This window comes from Thermobia domestica, chromosome 2 (genome assembly GCF_964235325.1).
Source record: "Thermobia domestica chromosome 2, izTheDome1.hap1.1, whole genome shotgun sequence".
Lineage (NCBI taxonomy): Eukaryota > Metazoa > Arthropoda > Insecta > Zygentoma > Lepismatidae > Thermobia > Thermobia domestica.
In genome coordinates this window covers 359,673,710-359,695,559 of record NC_137455.1, presented here as the reverse complement: position 1 = coordinate 359,695,559, position 21,850 = coordinate 359,673,710, and the positions used below count along the sequence as shown (strand labels likewise).

At 35.5% G+C, this 21,850-nt stretch overlaps 1 protein-coding gene across 1 annotated transcript in view; it reads left to right on the top strand.

Moving 5' to 3' along the window:
• The window catches only part of LOC145678819 (corticotropin-releasing factor-binding protein), a 530,344-nt gene that overhangs the window by 347,978 nt on the left and 160,516 nt on the right, over window positions 1–21,850 (top strand).

Genomic DNA, 21,850 nt, shown 5'->3' with positions numbered 1-21,850 from the left:
GTCCGAAGGAGGGGCAGGGGGTCGCTCCCCTAGCTACTGAAAACGTATAAAATTTCTTAATACAAATAAAAAATATAAGGGTATATAGTAACCAGGGAGTTGAGTCCCCTAGAAAATTTTCATCGGGCGCCCATGCTGTCATTATTTTTTCTGGATAAATAAATTGTTAGATTTGAAAAATATTTCTGTAAATGTTTTTATCTTTAATTTTGTTCTGAGTACCTATAATCTGTTCTGGTGTCTTGTTAATACATTTGAGCGTTTAATAGTCTAAATATGCAAAAGTTCGATACTCTGGAAGTTTGGTGACTTTTTTTTTTATATATAGCATTGATGCCACTGTTACATAATTATGCAAACACGTATTTATTAATTTGAGATAGCGGATACTGAATACTGTAGGCAGTGTTGTGAGAAGTCATATGGTTTTACACTTGTTTAGTCGTACTTCTGGTCATTCTAAGTTATGTTGTCGAGTGCCTGCTTGGTTATCTGAAACCGTAATAATGCGACTAATCGAATGAATCGCTGATTAGAATATTTGAGGTCTATTAGTCTACTGGTACTCATAGCGAAAATACATGCAATAAAGCTAGTCTTAACACTGTAACAGAATATCGATTTATGAATATCTTAAAAGGGCATGGATGTTTGTTCCAACTACATCTTCAAAGCGTGCTAAAACTCAGCTATAAAATTCAAGTTTTTTTTTTTTTTTTTTTTTTTTTTTGTATGTAATATCGAATCCTCTTCTGGTGTTTTGTTCAATACATGACTAAATTAGTAATTTTGAAAAGAAAAAATGAAATGAAATGAAATCTTTAAGTTTTACGTCCCACGATTATGCCGGTTAGGCTAAAGGAGACGGTGATGATGAGAGATGACTGAAATGGTGGAATGAAGAAAGTGGGAGGAAACGGGAGAACCCCGAGAAAACCCACGAGCACGGTGTTTGTCCACCACAAAGTCCACACGGCGCGAGCTGGGATCGAACCAGGGACTCCAAGCACCGGAGGTGAACGCTCTACCACTGAGCCACCAATTTTGAAAAGAAAAAGCAATGTAAGTTCAAGATGATATCAGAACAAGGGTTCGATATTACAAACTAAGAATTAATTTCAACTTTTATTCTTATGGATATTATGCACGTGGTAGGTGCAACGCTTCTTTCGTTCACTTTTGTTTTCTTTAGTTAAGTAGTCTTTAACAACAGTGGACCAGTGTGCACTCTAGTTGCATCCATTCAGCAAAAAATTATTGCTAGCCAGTGTGTGTACTGATACAGTTTCCAGCAATTCGATGAAAATTGGGTCAATATATATTGACCAGCAAGAATTCTTACTGGATCTAGCATGAGGGTACAGGTGTGTTATTACCGTAAATCTTGTACGGTAATAATACACCTGTGCTTCTTTTTTTTAAAAAAAGACCCCTAAATATTACGGTAAATTACCGTAAAATATACGGTACCAAATTTGTTTCTAAATACGGTCAATATTATTTTGCTTCTAAATATACGGTCTGCCGTTTTTATGAAAAAACGGTGGTCCGTAAAATTTAGGGTAATCGGATGGCAGCGAGAGTTGGCGGTAATCGGTCAGTAAATTTAAGGCGAAATTTTTTACAGTGTAGATGTGACTATTTGTTTTTAACACATTTAAGACTATTCTTCTTTGAATGACCATCATAGGTGATGAGGGTGGCCATCATTGGATATAGTATTCCTATGTTGGTCTTTTTGAACACTTTCACATTTCCGCTCTGTTCTCCATAGATACTACAGGATGATTCATTATTTATGTGATAATAGTAATAGGATAGAGCAGTGGTTGAAACCCACCCAGCATGATATTTTTCTCTTCAGCTATTTTGAAATTATAAGGAAAAGTTGTTAGGGGTGGCCATCATCGGTCACCTTACTCTATACATTCACTTAATCGCCTTCAAAATACACACCTTGAGAACACACATACATGCTCCACCACTCTTGGCATTGCTGGAAACAATGCTGAAAGTACTGTTTTCGTATGTTCCTAAGTTCAGCTACTAGTGCTAAATCCGGTGAGTATGGGGATGGATTTCTGGCTCTTTACTAATATCAAAAAGGACCTTAAAGGTAACCGTTTTGCCACAGTAGAAGACATACAAACCAATGCGATGGCTGAATTTCCGAAAATAGCAAACAGGACTTTCAGCGTTGTTAGCAGCAGTGGCAGAAGCGATGGAACAACTGTGTGTGTTCTCAAGAAGCAGATTTTGAAGGCAATTAAAATAATGTGTACATATATTGTGGTCGTAAATAGTTACAACGAAATTTTGGGAACTTGTTGACTGCTTCTTCTACATATTTATGTAGATATAACTGCGCGTATGATACTAATTTTCTACAAGATATGACTCTGACATTTTAGAACAGAGGCGTACGCAGGGGGTGGGTCTTGGGGGTCCGGCCACCCCCCCTCCCCGAAATCCCGACTTTTTTGTAAATGTAGTCTACTTTTAGGGGCAATTTTAGAAATTTTCATATAATTTAGCCTAAAATTGTATTTTGACCCTTTCCGAAACGCTTTAGACCCCTCCCGAAATAAATTTCTGCGTACGTCTCTGTTTTATAATGTATGAGAATTTGAAATAGTTTTGTAATCCATGATAAATTAGCTGTTTCTTTGAGTAAAAAGGAATTTGCCAGTAAAAAAAATCCATTATTTATTTATTTCAATCATTCTAGATAGGCACTAAAGTTAACCACAGAATCTAATTATTCTTGATTCAGAAGTATGTGGTAACCTAATAGCGATAAATGCAGCTCGGAATTAAACGCAACACAGAACACAACTTGTAGTAAAAGAAAACCCCAAACTTCTCTCAAGAATTTTCACCACATCTCAAAGCAAGATACTATTCCAAAGTTGTATAATAAGAATTAAGGAAATTCCTGTAGATGTCGTTTCAAAACCTAATTTTAATCCCAATATACTAAACAATAGAAACATACTAACCACGTTATTACATTAGCAATACCCAAAAGAACAGAATGTTTTACAAAATCCTATTAAGCACACTCCATTATAAATAGATCATTTAGCAAACTGCCTCTGAGGTTGTCAGTTTTGCGGTGACAGTGTTTGTAATTACATTCCATTGAGCTTTCGAGCGGATGTACGTGGTCTGTGATGACACGATTGTGGGTTTATTTAAACCAAGCCTTACAATATCTTCTTTCAAGATAATTAAGGTAAATACTGTTGTTACGAAGCCAAAATATATTTACTGTTATTTTCATTTTCCAATTTTTATTGGGCAGGCAATTATGTACGTAAATGTTTCTCTTTTGTCGACATTAATGGAAGATCATATTAATGTGAGTTCGTTTTATTTTTCATAAGATAAATAAAAATCATAGGTTATAATAATCGTTAATTATTATTGATTGTTTTGTAACAAGCTGTAGTCAACAAGTGCTACATGGTTGTCTTTCATGCTACAATCAAAGCTCTATGTTCATGGTTTCACTGTTTCAACATTTATGGGGAAAATAGTCGTGAATAATTCTGCATTCGGGGATAAAAGTTTCATCATTCGCTCATCTAAGCTATTTTAATCTCAATCATTGCTATCGACACATATATAGATATTTTCTGTACTTATTTTTAGTTAAGTAAAGTATTTGCTTCAGATATACTTACGACGTACTACATTATTAAAATGGAATTGCCCTTAGCGCCATCTGTCGATGCCGCCTTCGAGTGTTGACGAATACATGCACTGCCTTGTTCTTTATAAATACCTCTTTCTTTTGGATTTCGACCATAGGTGTTCATTTTACTCTGACCTCACTCACCCTCGCCCTCGCAGTGGCAGTTGGCCCTCGTCTTCGTTCACCCTCGCACTTGCGAAGGGATTGTCCATCGCCCTTGCTCGCTCTCGTACTGGAAACTTGACCTCGCCATCGTCTTGGGAATTTGCCCTTGCCCCCGCGAAGGGAGTTGTCCGTCGCCCTCCCCTCACAGTGATAGTTGGCCCTCGCCGTCGTTCACCCTCGCACTCATGTTGGGAATTTATCCTCGTCCTCGCATCATTTTCGGGGAGGAAATTCGGGGGTCAGGGTGCTCTCAAGAGGGTTACCCTCACGATAATGAACATTTCTGGTTTCAACAAATTATTCAGTCACAATATTTTCAAAAAATCACCACGTATTTTCTCGGCTCTTATTTTCACTATTTAAAAATGTCGAGTTGACAGGTACAGCCGAAAATCTGTGAAATCATGATTATATGCTTTGGTGTGTCCTCCATGGTGTGTCCTCCATTGGCAGGTGCAGGATACAGAAAATCATGGTTATATGCTTTGGTAAACATTATCTGCTTGTATATGGTCATCACACAGTCCAGGAAATCTGCGCCACAACACAAATTATCTAAGGCTGCAGTTCTCCTGCCAAAGCAGGATCAGCACCACGAAAGCTGCTTGTAGCCGGAACCTACGGGTTTTCCTTCTAAATGCACTCAATTTTTCTCACGTTATGTACACGATTTTATAAGAAAGCACCAAGTGAAATGATGGTATCAAGTGCTACCTGATCGGTATTCCTAATTTATAACAATACGATGTTTCCGTAAGAATAATTCTACAGGACACCCATATATATTTACGGCGATCTGTGTCTGACTGGGTGGCCTCCTCAGTCACTTGGTCTAAATCCATTTTGATTTTTTCTCTTTAGAGTTTCGTCGGAGATGAAGTTTATGTACTACCCTTGTCAGCTAATCTTGATGATCTAAATAATTGAATCCGTGGGGCTGTACATTAAAATTTACAAACGTATGCTCCGTTGTGTATGTGGATGGATTTGGACTACGTTAACTGTGTGGTTTAAAGGATGACATAAAGTAGCATATTTAGCTGGAACTTGGTGATATTTTCTTTTCATTGTTAATGTTTCAATACTCTACGCATTATACTTTTGACACAACATACTAAAGAAATCAGGGATATTATTTGAACAGGAAGTACAATCTACTTACAAGTATATTTTTGCATATAAATAAATAAATAAATAAATAAAATATTCCCTTATGTAGAATGTAAGCAACCAATTATTGTTGACAACAAATAAAGTACATTTTAACACCAGAAAAGTTAATCAGTAAACTACACATATGAATTTACCCTCAAGGAGAGGTAAAAGTTAGGGGGAACGAGAGTAGACGCCATTCCCCCACTTTCAAAAATATGAATAGCGTCCGTCCACTTCCTGAAAATAACAACGGTCAAAAATAGGCACCGGGGAGGGCGTGACGACATGCGTTCTCTTACCTTTTCAGATCCACTTTTACCCTTGCCCTCAACAGGCACGTAGCCAGGATTTCGTAAAGGGGGGGGGGGTTGTGACATGAAATACTGTGGTCATCACACAGGGGCTCGATCATTCGAAACTATTTTACTGGAATATATATTGGTTCGTTTAGAAAGGATTTCGTAACGGGGGGGGGGGGGGGACATGAAATTCTGAAGGCCCAGGAGCTCGATTAATCTAAACTACTTTACTATCAACATATATTGGTTTGTTAGCACAATAAAATGAGGATATGTTGGTAAGTATTTCGATAACAAAGTATGAAGAAATCTCGAGCAAAATAATTTTAAAAAAATGAAAAAAGATTATACAATATTTACGTTCTTCCTTTGTTTATTCAAATATAATACTTTTCCTTTCATTTTGACCACAACTCTTATAAAAAGTATATATTTACTATTATAAAAAGTACATACTCAATAATGTCTTGTAAAATATTTTACAATATCTGCGTTCCTTTCTTTGTTAAATCAAATGTGAACAGAACTTTCTTTCCAGATATTTTTTGTTTTTATTATTCCGTCAACTACAGTCTGTTCCAAATGACAGGTTAAAGGAGCAATAGAAAATTGTTTTTGAAATAACATGTTTCCTACTGCAAGGATGCGATGACGAAAAATTATGATAAAAAAATGTCCACGCTGTTACAGAACGGCACTATGCTTTCCGAAGCTTGAAATCTTCCTGACTAGAAATTCTGAAAAATCGAAATTTCAAATTCCATGACTCTTCCAGGATATCTCGCTCACTTCGCCACCATGTATTGCAAATAATACAAATTTTCTCATAAAAAGAGTAACCAAAAGCTTCCTGTAGTTTCTTTTTAACTCTGATCCTTCTTTTTCACATTTCATTTGTTTCATCCTTCCTTATTTTTTACATTTCTGGTCTCGAAGGGGGGTCCGGACGCCCCGGACCCCCCTTGGCTATGTGCCTGCTCTCAAGTAGGAATACTTCGTTTTGATAAGATCAATGTAATCTACCGTTTTATATCATCTTTAAACATACTATAATTATTTTTTTTAAAAAAACAGAAGTTTATGCATGAATCATAATTAGCGGCTGCACTTAATTAACAATGCTATTGTCCCGCTACTTGCATTATAAAAAGCATGAATGAGGGTGCACTTCCGTTTCAGTTTCATCTTAACAGATGGCGTGGCTATCGTTGGGCACCAATTTTGTTTTACAGAAAAACGTGTATTCTCAAAAACTATGCATGAAGATGCGTATTTACCAATATCATTTCGTTCAGTTCATTACGATCTCTTGATTGATACAAAGGCAAGTGGGTAGCCAGCCCAAAAATGTAGGGGGGTGGCGGTAGAAATTAGGGGTGGCCCGATCCAACCATATTATATAGTTCATTAACATATTATAGTTCATTTGCAAACCTATCGTGAAAATTTAAGGGGCAGTAAAAATTTAGGGTTGCCGCCACCCTAGACCCCCTTGGATACGGGCCTGTATAGAGGGTGTCCCATGAAGAACTCAGCATTTAAAATGCCCGCTATTTATCTTCTATTAAGTTGGCAACACTGAACATTACATGATTTTCATCTGTTGTCTGTGTTGTTAGTAGTCACGGAACGCTGAATAGAGCATGCTCGTCATCTGTTGTCTGTGTTGTTAGTAGTCACGGAACGCTGAATAGAGCAGGCTCGTCATCTGTTGTCTGTGTTGTTAGTAGTCACGGAACGCTGAATAGAGCATGCTCGTCATCTGTTGTCTGTGTTGTTAGTAGTCACGGAACGCTGAATAGAGCATGCTCGTCATCTATTGTCTGTGTTGTTAGTAGTCACGGAACGCTGAATAGAGCATGCTCGTCATCTGTTGTCTGTGTTGTTAGTAGTCACGGAACGCTGAATAGAGAATGCTCGTCATCTGCTTTCTGTACGGATAGGAATAAAGTGCTTCAGGACGGAACAGCGTGTTGTCACTGTGACAACTTATTACAAGTGGTGGTGAATCTTGTGCAGTGACTGTTCGCAAACTCCGTACAATGTTTGGTAAACGTAACACACCGAATAAGCCGAATGTAATGAGATTGAGTGTTAAATTTGAGAAAACATGTTCGGTTGAGGACATTAAATCCTCGGGACGTCCTCGTGTTAGTCGTTCTGCCAACAAAATCATCGAAGATGGCGCCGGAAACGCGTTAACAGTGAACTGCGAAACCTACCGCAGTATGTTAAGAGAGTTTTTGTGGTATGAACTAGATTGTATAAATGTTGAGGAAATATGGTTTCAAAAAGATGGCGCAATCTGTCACACTTCGATTATAATAATGGACTTGTTATAATAGAGGTTCCCTGGCAACTGTGATGTAAATTGGCCACTCAAATCTTGTGGGATTTGACATCATGTGATTTTATTCTGAGATATTTGAAATCTCGTGTGTGCGAAAGGTGCAAGCAGTGCAAGTATGACAATATATATATATATATATATATATATATATATATATATATATATGGAAAATTACATCGAAAGAACCAGGGTGCCTGCAGAACCGTGGAGGGCATTTGATTAATATCATATTTCATACATAAACACAGGTAGCATACACTGCAAAAATATGTAAATATGTCATATGTAAAATACTTCATTTCATCAAGAATTTTTATGTTATTATGAACTGAAAAGTTGCGTCTTTTACGGAACACCCTATACATGGCTCATCTTCCGACATTTTCACTTTGAGAGTATACATCTTTTTTTCTGTATTAATCTACATATGCTGTTTACGCAATTACCTATCAAGAATGTTTACACAGAAACTTCGCGTCTTCTAGACGTCATTGTCACGACGTAAAAGCAACTCGCTAAGTAAAACCGAGAACTTAAACACTAATAATAACGTTGTATTTGAAGAGTGATAAGAGCAGCACTAATCCTAGCCACAAGATAATTATTCTTAGTTAACGCTGTCATCTGTGAACTCACGAAGTTTGGAGTTAATATAGTCCTTGTGTTGACTCCCAGAACATCTTAAAGCACGTCGTAAAAAGATCTTTGCTTGTAAAAGCATGAATTATTCTCGTGCTATGATCAAACCATAAGCATCCTACGGGAAAGATAACTTCATAAACTTCCATGGTATGTTAAGAAAACGGTTTTCATTTGCGAGATTTTCACTTGTGCTTTGAGCTTCCTCTTTAAGATCGTGAAGGGGATATGCTAGGATACTTTCTAACGTTCTTTCTAGCCCAGCACTGAAAATAAAGATGTCATGATTTCTTTAAAGAAAGCAAATGCAAATTAGATTAATTTAATCATTTAATTTCAGTATTGTGGTCGACTTACGGAGATAGAAAGAAAGGTAGGATGAGTTTTCCTATTGATTTTACGAAATCATTATTATAAGTACATATTACCTAACGTTTAACTCCGAATAATCTTTTAACCATTTAAATTCCTAATAAACATTTAACAGACTAACGTTTGACCCAAAATTTGCATTCAACAGCATTATGTTTAACCGCCAAGTAACATTTCACAGGTTAACGTTTAACTCTAAATTAACTTTTAACAGATTAACATTTAATCCCAAATTAACGTTTTACAGGTTAACACTTAACCACAAATAACATTTAACAGATTAACGTTGAACCCCAAAATTAACATTTAATAAAACGTTTGAACCCTAAATTAAAATTTAACAACCCAAATTAGAGTTTAACATCATACGTTTAACAGCAAATTAACGGTTTACAGTTAATGCTTAAGCCCAAATTAAAATTTAACCGCTTAACGTTTAATCCCAAAACGTTTAACAGATTAACGTTTAACCTCAAATTAACGATTTTACAGGTTAACGTTTAACCTCAAACAAAATTTAAGAAGTTAACGGTTAACCTCAAATTATTGTTTAATATGTACAACAAAGTTTAAAAGCAAATTAACGTTTAATGAAAATTATTGTTTTACAATTACGGTTTAACAAAAGATTAACATTTAACATGTCGACGTTTAACGCCGTAGTAACGTTTAATATGTTAATGCTTTAGCACGAATTTACGTTTAACAAACCATTTAACCCAAAATTAACGTTTAATACAAAGTTTAATCCAAAATTAATGTTTAACATATCGTTTAACCCAAAATTAACCTTTTACAGGAAAAAGTTTTAACCACAAATTACCATTTAACAGGTGAAGGTTGAATCCCAAATTAACGTCTAACATGTTAATGTTTAACCTCAAATTATCCTTCAAAGTCTAACGTTAAACAGATTTACGTTTAACTTTCAAATTAACGTTTTACAGGTTAATGTGTAACCCAAAATTAACAGTTTACAGGTTTAACCTCAACTAGTGTTTAACTGCAAACTAACGTTTAAAATGTTTACTTTATGCATTGGCATATGCAAAATTCCTTCAATGAAGAATTCGAGCTCCCAAGTTTGTATTTGTTCAGGATAGTTTTGATTAGATTTCATAACATTCTCAATAGATTTCTCAATATTCGTTTATGCATATTATGTTGTTCAAGGAAGGGGTCTATTCCCTTACTTACGCCACTGGTTTCTTTTCCCCTAATTTTTTTCCTAAATAACATTTAGTGAAATCTTTAGTGAAGTCAAAAAAGCAACTTTGATGTTCTTCAATTCACGAACTAAAGGTCTGTTAAGGAAAATGTGTCACATATATAAGGATGTTTAATACTAAGAACCAATCCTAAGAATCAGCGGAATCAGTGGCGCTTTTCATGAGATCGGCAAAGTCAAGCAGTACTGAGTCTGACCAGAGAAACAATGGGTGGCCATTCGTACTCATGACATGATGGTGGCATTTATAATGCAAATCAACGTCGTGAGAACACTTGGTGAGCCACCTGAAATAAAGAAGCAGGAAACTCCGGTCTAAAAAACTAGCATTAACAACGAGTGAAACCGATGTGCTGACTACAAAGACATAAGTGCCACATGGTGACTGATAGATCTCTGCTTCCTACAAGCTGTTGCACCACGAGGTTAATAATAAGGAAATCAAGGAGATAATTTGCAGGTGTATGATTATCAGACGCGTTTTCAACTCGAGAGCCTCGGATTCGATAGCTAGTGGGAACTAATATGTTTCGGATCCCACGCTGGGCTGTAGGTCCACGTAACATATAACTTCACTGCGTAACAGTGCGATATAGAAACTGATCTATAACAATAGTTAATACAATATTAATGTTACAGGTTTAACAAAAAGAAAAAAGGTCTAAAGGTAAGATATATATACCAAAAATCAATACATTTCACTAACCTGAACTAAATGGTATGGGTAAGTGAAAAGTTCTCGAAAAAAGCTTCTTCTTCTTTTTTTCTTTTTTCTTTTCTTTTTCTTTTCTTTTCTTTCTTTTTTTTTTTTTTTTTTTTTTTTTTTTTGTAAAACTAAAACTTGATGACCACCACTCCAACTATTACGACGAAATTGATAGTCTGCCTTATACACTTCCTTATACACTTATGAGGCTTTTCATTGTAACATTAGCAATATGATACAGAGCATAGTATCCTTTAATGAGATATAGCACAAAATGACGGCTAAATCTGAAAGTTAAATTTGTGTTTAACTGTATAGCTCAAAATAAGGACTAAATCTAAAAGTTAAAACTTCGTTTAACTGTATAGCTCAAGATAAAGGCTAAATCTAAAAGTTATTTTTCTTTTGTTTAACTGTATAGCTCAAAATGAAGGCTAAGTTTAAAAGTTAAACTTTTGTTTAAGTTATAGCTCAAAATGAGGCCTAAATCTAAAAGTTAAATTTTTATTTAATTTTATAGCTTAAAATGAATGCTTAATCTAAGTTAAATTTTATTTAACTTTATAGCTCAAAATGAGGTTTAAATCTAAAAGTTAAATTTTTGTTTAACTTTATTGCTCAAAATGAAGGCTAAATCTAAAAATTAAATGTTGTTAAAGTGTATAGCTCAAATGAGTTCTAAGCCTAAAAGTTATTTTTTTTTGTTATAGCTCAAAATGAGAGCTAAATCTAAAAGTTAAATTTTGGTTTTAGTCATACCTAAATTTTTATTTTAGGTATAGATAGTTATGTTCCTAATGTGTCGCACAAAACCCACGTTAATAAATAATTCCACGCAGGGCCTGCAGTAATGTGACTTGAATATGTGATGGCAAAAGATCATCCATCTATGAGATTTTTAGTTGGTCAAAGGTCAGTCCATGCATATTAGACACAACGAAATCCAACGACATTTTATGCTTTCAAACCAGGTGCTGGACCGGTTGCCGATGCAGAATCACGCGTCGCTTATCTACTGCCACGGTACAGCCAGATGCAAATCCTGTTATTGTGCTTGAGGCAGAAGCATGATTTACAGTGCAAGAGGATGTCGTGAAATTGGGCTCCCATATGCAACGATCGCATTATCGTTGCCATCATACATTATCATGTTATGCACCGAAATGAAGCTGCGGCGATGGGCGCCAACTAGGCAACATCTAACTGTTCGTAGAGAAACTTGCCGCTAAGCAAGAACCCCAAATTAGTGCGCTAGTGCTCGATGTGTCTCTCTAGTCCACCGTAGCCATGCGTACAAAATTTTGACCTCTCGGTCCGAGATATGATTCATGTAGTTGGAAATGATCGTGTTGTTGCATGTTCTTGCTGAAGCTATCGATTCCCTATTTGCATTACTTTGCCGCATTCCGTCCGAAACTATATCGATGTCATGGAAAAAAAAAAAAAAAAAAAAAAAAAAACACAGTCGTGATTTGCCATAATCTTTGAGCGATCATAAGCGGAAATCTGCTGAAATTACTGCCACATCTTACAACGAGAAAATGTTCGACAGTCCAGACTCACGTCATGTCAAGACTGAACCTATACTTATTTTCTCTACCTCAATTTGTTGTTTCCAGAGTCATAGCCTCACAAATGATGCCTTTCGGAGCTGACCTGCTGATCATTTTATAATACTATCCACGCATTCTAATACTTCCGTTGAAAGAGAGGTTCATTCCACTTCCCAGTGGTCAGCCTGCACGAGTCAATTTTTCCGGTAGTACAAGTGGCACTTCAACCATAGTCTGATTGAAAAAGGACTGGGACTCTACATCCTCCCTGACATACAGAAGGTTCCCAGCATTAGGTTCGACTCTGTCGGTTTGCGTCAATACCTAGACATTCTTTTCCTTGTTGTGTCTAGGCAATTCCTAGCACCAAAAAGTGGATATAAGATTGCTCTAACCCTCTGCTACCCAATTTGGAGTTGTATGTAGAGTCCCATTCGGTAGGCGAATTCCCTCTACCATCAGATATAACAGGTAAATGTATTTCGGTCTAACGCCTTAATTGTTTGTATATAATTACCTCATTCGGAAGAGTTTTCAACCTTCTGCTGGCAATTTAAACGGTGAATATCGCTGATTAATTTTGCAGTTACGGGTTCATTATAAGACATCCGGTGCAGACTCATAAGATAGTCTACTATCGCACATGTCCTGGGCCAAGGGGAGAATAGGTAACGCCAGGATTTTGGTAATGTGGGTGCAGGCTGGGAAAGGACAACACGTCCTAACATTGTTGCCAGAACGCTATGCATTATTGAGCCTTAAGATCGCAAAATTAATCCATAAGTTTTAGTAAAAAGAAAGAAAAAACTAGAAAACATTGCATGATAGCAACTAACTTATGAGAGACTTAATAACTCACTCAAATATATCCAAACATAGGAAACAATAAATATACAAAATGGAAACCATTATTGTACGAAATCTGAAATCAAAGTTAATGTGAGTGCAGCTGCACCCACTGCACCCACTGTGGCGCCTCCTATGAATGGGAGTTCAGTTTCAACCACTATCAAACTTCGACAGTGACATTCTTCAGATGGAGTTTGTCCGACATCTTTCCTCGGCGAAACATTTTTAATATTTCGCAGTGCATAATGAAAATTTAGCGTTCGAACAATGGGGCATGTGATTGGACTTGTTTGGGAAATATATATTAATTTGAGCTGCCTTACTCGCTTTTGTCAGCTCCTGTATCTTCTAAAGCACTGTTACCTATGAATTTAATGTATTTTCAATTTTTCTTAGCTGTCTCCAGCTAGTTAGAAAAGATAGAAAGAAACGGAAGCATATGGAAAATATCTTGTTTGTATGAACATGTGAAATTTGTTTTGTGAAATGCTGTCGGAATCTTCTTTGCTCATTTCCCCTTTAGAGATACTTCCAAAAGATTACCCTGAAAAATATTACAAATAATAATGAATCCTAAGAACAAAATTTTGTGTATCTGCTTAGCCCACATACTAATCATGTTCGTTTAAACATGAATTTCTCATGCCATCTGATACTTCCAATAGATTTCTAAGTTTGCCACTACGGCAATCCCAACAGTAATTTCTCAAATATCTAAGACGTTTTCCTTCAATCATATTCCTTGACATTTTTTTACGGTGACACACATACTATACCAATATTTTCTATTAGCATGACATCATGCATCCCAAAAGTTTTATTTCTAATCTATTAAAAATCCATTGTCGGATAATCTATAAATTTAAGCCAGAAATGCGGAGGTAATCAGAATATTCTATATGTAATTTTAAATATCATTTCTTGTATTTACGAACAATAGGTGTTATTGAAATATGCACAAGCTAGTTAGAAGAAGAAAATATGAAAAGAAATTAAATTGATTTTTTTCTGATATTATTATTGATATCTGGTCGACATGATAATCTGATGATATGTGTTATTGGTTGTCATAGAAACAAAAAAACATAATATACAACAGAAGATCCATTTTGTAGAATTAACATGTACAATATTTAAAAGGTGTAAATGTTTATTATTATTATTATTATTATTATTATTATTATTATTATTATTATTATTATTATTATTATTATTATTATTATTATTACCGGTATTTCCCTTACATTTGAAAATGTAGTATATTATCACAAAATAATGTTGTAATGTACACATTTTATCGTCTTTCGTCCTAACATGCACTTTCAACAAAACAGTCTATTTTCTACTTTTATTGTAATACTGTTTTGTAACTTAAAATAATGGTTTTTGTTTACTATTTGGAATAAGTGATTATGGGAGATTGCTTATTGTTATACTCGGTAGTAGGATAATACTATTTGATGCATTTTGATAATTTAATGAAGGTACATAAAGAAAGGTTATGACAATAATATGTAGTACATAAAAAAGGTCATGACAATAATATAGAAGTTACAGATTTAACAAAATGCCTGTTATGGAGGAAGACCTCCACGCACGAACTTCTTATGCGTTGTTTCTCGGCATAATTATTAAGTACTTACAGAAGGTTATAGCGGTACAGGCTGAGGTCCATCCTGATGAGGTTCTAATGGTCGACTCTGTCTGTTCTGACTGACTGCCAATGAATGACCAAAAACTGACCCATTGTTTACAATTTCTTACGTTTATATACTCTGTTTTTGGCTTTTCACCTATATGCAGTTCCTTATTTTGTTTATTGACAATTTCACTTTCAACTTTTAAACTTTACTTCCTTGAAAGTGAGTTTACGGAACCTCAGCCTGTTTGTTTCTTTTATCTTTAATTTTAGAAGTTTTTAATATACATTGAAGATTTGAAATTATGTTACAATACTAAAATCACTCCACTGTTCCTCCGACTGATTACCACTAACCATACTCAACCAAAATCCATTCACATGCTACGAAGAAACGCAGATGTGTAAATGTTTAATTCTTTACGTACTATTTTTTTTTATTAACTGACTTTCATTCCCATCTGTCGATGGGCGGGCCGTAGAAGGTTACGCCTTCTCTTTGGCCAGTGGTTTAGATTAATAATTGTTAAGTACTGTAGAGATGGACGTCAGGTTTCAATAAGATGGTGGAGAACCTAAGGTAAAAATGTCAAATTTTGTGTGCCTGAGAGGAGTGGTAAGCTTAGGCTAAAATCGTGGCCTATGTGCTCGGATCTTTATCGATAGAGATGGGGATGGGTTTGCTATATATTGCGATCCGGGTTGTAGTCAGGTGAATTTGTAGCTCTTTCGTAAATGGCGAGGAGATGGTCCAGAGGAGGATATTCAGAACGTGGGAGAGCAGGAGCCTGATCCAAGAGATCCATGATTGTAAGATGAGATGTAGCTATATGATGTGAAATATATCGGGTTCGGAGAGTATATAGATGGTCCAAAATAGGGGGCATGGTGGTATTTTGATAGAGTTGAGCGTTTGGATAGTACAAAGCTATAACATCCGATATTCAGTTTGAAATACCCTATATTTGTTGAAGCTGCCACTAAGAAATTATTAATTTTGTTTTGCGCATTAAATATAACAGATGTCCATCCAGTATGCCAACTTTGTATGCATGTTTGCATACTTTCTTTTGATGTGATACGACGTCAAAACATACTAGGAAACGAAAAATTACATTTAAAATGTAACCAATGTATTTATGTAGTATATTCAGGGTTACAGTTTAGCCGACAGTTCGAATAAATATAACCTAGTCTACTACTTTTGACTATAATTCAGTTAAATACACCTTTTATTTACGTACTATAATAAAAGGTGTATTTAACTGAATTATAGTCAAAAGTAGTAGACTAGGTTATATTTGTACCGTAAAAATTACCGTAGTACTAGGATTGTACCGTAAAAATTTTTGTTTGTACCGGTCCCAAATTCGAAAAAATCGAAAAATAAAGTGGTCCTGCTAATTTCACGTGAACTTAGCAGGACCACTGATAAATTTCTACAAATTTGATGCTTTTTCTGTACGATTCGTTTGTACTGCGTTTGTACCGGATTGTACCGTAGAAATTTTCGTTTGTGCCGGTCCCAAATTCGAAAAAATCGAAAAACAAAGTGGTCCTGCTAAGTTCACGTGAACATAGCAGGACCAGAATACAAATTTTTGCAATTCTTAAGATTTCTCTGTTTGAATCGTTTGTTCTACGTTTGTACCGGATTGTACCGTAAAAATTTTTGTTTGTACCGGTCCCAAATTCGAAAAAATCGAAAAATAAAGTGGTCCTGCTAAGTTCACGTGAACTTAGCAGGACTACTGATAAATTTCTACAAATTTGATGATTTTTCTGCACGATTCGTTTGTACTGCGTTTGTACCGGATTGTACCATAAAAATTTTCGTTTGTACCGGTCTCAAATTCGAAAAAATCGAAAAATAAAGTGGTGAACTTAGCAAGAGCACTGATAAATTTCTACAATTTTGATGATTTTTCTATACGATTCGTTTGTTTTACGTTTGTACCGGATTGTACCGTAAAAATTTTTGTTTGTACCGGTCCCAAATTCGAAATAATCGAAAAATAAAGTGGTCTTGCTAAGTTGACGTGAACTTAGCAGGACCACTGATAAATTTCTACAATTTTGATTATTTTTCTGTACGATTCGTTTGTACTGCGTTTGTACCGTATTGTACCGTAAAAATTTTCGTGTGTGCCGGTCCCAAATTCGAAAAAATCGAAAAATAAAGTGGTCTTGCTAAGTTCACGTGAACTTAGCAGGACCACTGATAAATTTCTACAAATTTGATTATTTTTCTGTACGATTCGTTTGTACTGCGTTTGTACCGGATTGTACCGTAAAAATTTTCGTGTGTGCCGGTCCCAAATTCGAAAAAATCGAAAAATAAAGTGGTCTTGGTAAGTTCACGTGAACTTAGCAGGACCACTGATAAATTTCTACAAATTTGATGATTTTTCTGTACGATTTGTTTGTACTGCGTTTGTACCGGATTGTACCGTAAAAATTTTCGTTTGTACCGGTCTCAAATTCGAAAAAATCGAAAAATAAAGTGGTCCAGCTAAGTTCACGTGAACATAGCAGGACCAGAATACAAACTTCTGTAAATCTTAAGATTTCTCTCTTTGAATCGTTTGTTCTAGGTTTGTACCGGATTATACCGTAAAAATTTTCGTTTGTACCGGTTCCAAATTCGAAAAAATCGAAAAATAAAGTGGTCCTGCTAAGTTCACGTGAACTTAGCAGGACCACTGATAAATTTCTACAAATTTGATAATTTTTCTGTACGATTCGTTTGTACTGCGTTTGTACCGGATTGTACCGTAAAAATTTTCGTTTGTACCGGTCTCAAATTCGAAAAAGTCGAAAAATAAAGTGGTGAACTTAGCAGGACCACTGATAAATTTCTACAATTTTGATGATTTTTCTATACGATTCGTTTGTACTGCGTTTGTACCGGATTGTACCGTAAAAAGTTTCGTTTGTACCGGTCTCAAATTCGAAGAAATCGAAAAATAAAGTGATCCTGCTAAGTTCACGTGAGGTTGGGGATTAAATTTAGCATTAACTGAGACAGAAACACGGTCAGTGATACTTCTACAGCCCAAAGTCAACAAAACACTTATCTTGTAAGATCTTGAGGTTAAAATCTACTAAAACAAGAATTGAGCTGGTATCAAACGTTTTAGTTTCAGTAAAACTATTGTTCATTGTGAATAGGATAGTAAACAAACAAAATTTTTATTGTATAATATAAATTTTTGATTCCAAATATAAAAATAAGAAAGTAGAGTTTTTTTTTTTTTTTTTTTGCGTTAAACTGGCAGATAATTGCAAGTAGCCGAGAACGTAATGGGTCGCCCAATTTGAAATTTTGGTAGGAACTTTTGGATCAAAAATTGCCCAATCCACTTCTTGTAGCCCAATCTGCCTACACTGCTGAGAAGGCGCACGAATCATTGAAACCACCTTTCCAAAAAAAAGCAACTGATTGGACCACGAAGATCGAGAAGCAAGAGGCGATTCGCGAATTAGCAACATTCAGTTAGAAAAATTTAAGGTTTAGGTTGGAGGGACCAGTATAAAGAAAAAAAGCTCCAATCTATACTTAATATTGTTACTGACTGTACAAGATTTATATGCTACAAATATTGTCAATCCCAAACTACCGTGTCTTCCTCAATACCCGTACTCCTAAAGAAACCTGACTGCCAAAGACCATAACCCTAGAAGAACCACGTCTCCTTAGAAACTACGACTCCTGAAAATACACGAATCACGAAGAAACACGACTCATAAAGAACAGTCGATCATTCCTAGTCAGAGACGACAAACTCACTCATCCAAAAAAGTAGTCAAAAGATTCGGCTCAATCGCGAGCGACACATTATTAATTAATCTTTAAATTCGTACCATAGTTTGACACCTAGCGTTTTAGCAACAGATAATGCAATAGAATATAATGAAAATTGTTTCAAAAACTATTACACGAATGTCTCATTTTGTCTTAGCAGAACACTTTCCTTTCCGAGTTTTTGAATTTCACGCCGATACAAACGAAACTTTTACGGTACAATCCGGTACAAACGCACTACAAACGATTTGTTAAGAAAAAATCCTCAGATTTCTAGAAATTTGTATTCTTGTCCTGATACGTTCACGTGACCACATTCTTTTTCGATTTTTTCGAATTTCAGACAAGAACAAATGAAAATTTTTAAGGTACAATCCGATACAAACTCAGTACCAACGATTTGTTAAGGAAAATCTTCAAATTCGTATAAATTTATCAGTGTTCACGTGAATTTAGAAGGACCATTAATTTTTCGATTTTGTCGAATTTGAGACCGGTACAAACGAAAAGTTTTATGGTACAATCCGGTACAAACGCAGTACAAACGAATCGTACAGAAAAATCATCAAATTTGTAAAAATTTATCAGTGGTCCTGCTAAGTTCACGTGAACTTAGCAGGACCATTTTATTTTTCGATTTTTTCGAATTTGGGACCAGTACAAACGAAAATTTTTACGGTACAATCCGGTACAAACGTAGAACAAACGATTCAAACAGAGAAATCTTAAGATTTACAGAAGTTTGTATTCTGGTCCTGCTATGTTCACGTGAACTTAGCAGGACCACTTTATTTTTCGATTTTTTCGAATTTGAGACCGGTACAAACGAAAATTTTTACGGCACAATCCGGTACAAATGCAGTACAAACGAATCGTACAGAAAAATAATCAAATTTGTAGAAATTTATCAGTGGTCCTGCTAAGTTCACGTGAACTTAGCAGGACCACTTTATTTTTCGATTTTTTCGAATTTGGGACCGGTACAAACAAAAATTTTTACGGTACAATCCGGTACAAACGTAGAACAAACGAATCGTATAGAAAAATCATCAAAATTGTAGAAATTTATCAGTGCTCCTGCTAAGTTCACCACTTTATTTTTCGATTTTTTCGAATTTGAGACCGGTACAAACGAAAATTTTTATGGTACAATCCGGTACAAACGCAGTACAAACGAATCGTGCAGAAAAATAATCAAATTTGTAGAAATTTATCAGTGGTCTTGCTAAGTTCACGTGAACTTAGCAGGACCACTTTATTTTTCGATTTTTTCGAATTTGGGACCGGTACAAACGAAAATTTTTACGGTACAATCCGGTACAAACCTAGAACAAACGATTCAAACAGAGAAATCTTAAGATTTGCAGAAGTTTGTATTCTGGTCCTGCTATGTTCACGTGAACTTAGCAGGACCACTTTTTTTTCGATTTTTTCGAATTTGAGACCGGTACAAACGAAAATTTTTTACGGTACAATCCGGTACAAACGCAGCACAAACAAATCGTACAGAAAAATCATCAAATTTGTAGAAATTTATCACTGGTCCTGCTAAGTTCACGTGAACTTAGCAAGACCACTTTATTTTTCGATTTTTTCGAATTTGAGACCGGTACAAACGAAAATTTTTACGGTACAATCCGGTACAAACGTAGAACAAACGATTCAAACAGAGAAATCTTAAGAATTGCAGAAATTTGTATTCTGGTCCTGCAATGTTCACGTGAACTTAGCAGGACCACTTTATTTTTCGATTTTTTCGAATTTGGGACCGGTACAAACGAAAATTTTTACGGTACATTCCGGTACAAACGTAGAACAAACGATTCAAACAGAGAAAACTTAAGAATTGCAGAAATTTATATTCTGGTCCTGCTAAGTTCACGTGAACTTAGCAGGACCACTTTATTTTTCGATTTTTTCGAATTTGAGACCGGTACAAACGAAAATTTTTACGGTACAATCCGGTACAAACGCAGTACAAACGAATCGTACAGAAAAATCATCAAATTTGTAGAAATTTATCAGTGGTCCTGCTAAGTTCACGTGAACTTAGCAGGACCACTTTATTTTTCGATTTTTTCGAATTTGAGACCGGTACAAACGAAAATTTTTACGGTACAAACCGGTACAAACGCAGTACAAACGTATGGTGTGCAAACATTTATAATTTTCAAAAGTGGTCCTGCTAAGTTCACACTCGTGTAAATTTTGTATTATTTTTAGTAAGGCAGGCTCTTAAAACCTACACACGACAAATGCTATACATACGACACAGCAACTATGAGTCGTATTACCATTATGAGGAAGTTATCTTGATTGTTTTCTGTGGAAAATCATTAATTTGCCTATGTTTTAGCTACTGCTAATTTCTCATTCAATGAACATACAGTGAGCTCTCTGGCTACGAAATTAGTTGATTACGTAAAGCTGTTCGCAGACGCTAAATAATTTTTATCATTGAAATTGATGTAATATGTTTTAGCTACAAACGCATGGTGCTATCTATCTATGTCTATATGAACTTTCATGTGTTTTTCTGTGATGAAAAATGAAATGAAATCTTTCAGGTTCACGTGTCACGGTTATACCAGCTTTGCTAAATGATAATGAGAAATGAATGGAATGGTGGAATGAATAAAGTGAGGTGGAATGATAAAATCGCCGGAACCCCCCCCCCCCCACACGATATATGTCCACCACAAAGTCCAAGTGGCGCGAGCTGAGATGGAACCAGGGACAGTACGTATCAAACGTGAACGCTCTACCACTGAGCCAATAAGACCCCCGTGTTTTTCTGTGATGAAGCATATTAAATGAAAAAAGCATTATCCTTTTCAAAGGCAAATAATTAACACTTAATTCAACAAAACAATATAAGAACTAAAAACAACAAAAAATAACATTTAGTAGTTTTTGATTCCACCATTCTGACAGATAATGTTTGCGGCAAACGCGTGAACGTAGTATACTATTAGGTGCATGGAATTGTGGGTATGGGCGTGTGAATGCGTTCTTAGTAAGAAATATTGTTCGTAAGGCGAGAGGAAAAATCTTTTGACAAAATTTGTTCGGAAACCAAATTGTTAACAAATCGAGTGGTTTGTAATCGGTGGGTTCACAGTAATTACTAAAGTCCTCAAATGTTCTTTATATTTCAATGATCTCGTGTAAGTTTTCATCAGTTTTAACCTGGAAAGAACTCTCTTTCTCCAGATGACGCAGTTTCTGTGGTTGTCAAGGAAATAAAAAGAAAAGTAAGTAAATAAGAATGGAAATGCAATATATCTCCTATTGGAAACAAGGAATGTAAACAGTTTCATGAGATTTCGAACCTATGTTAGCAAAATTGTCTTTAGTGACTCCATTTCCTTACAAAGTATATGCTCATCTGTT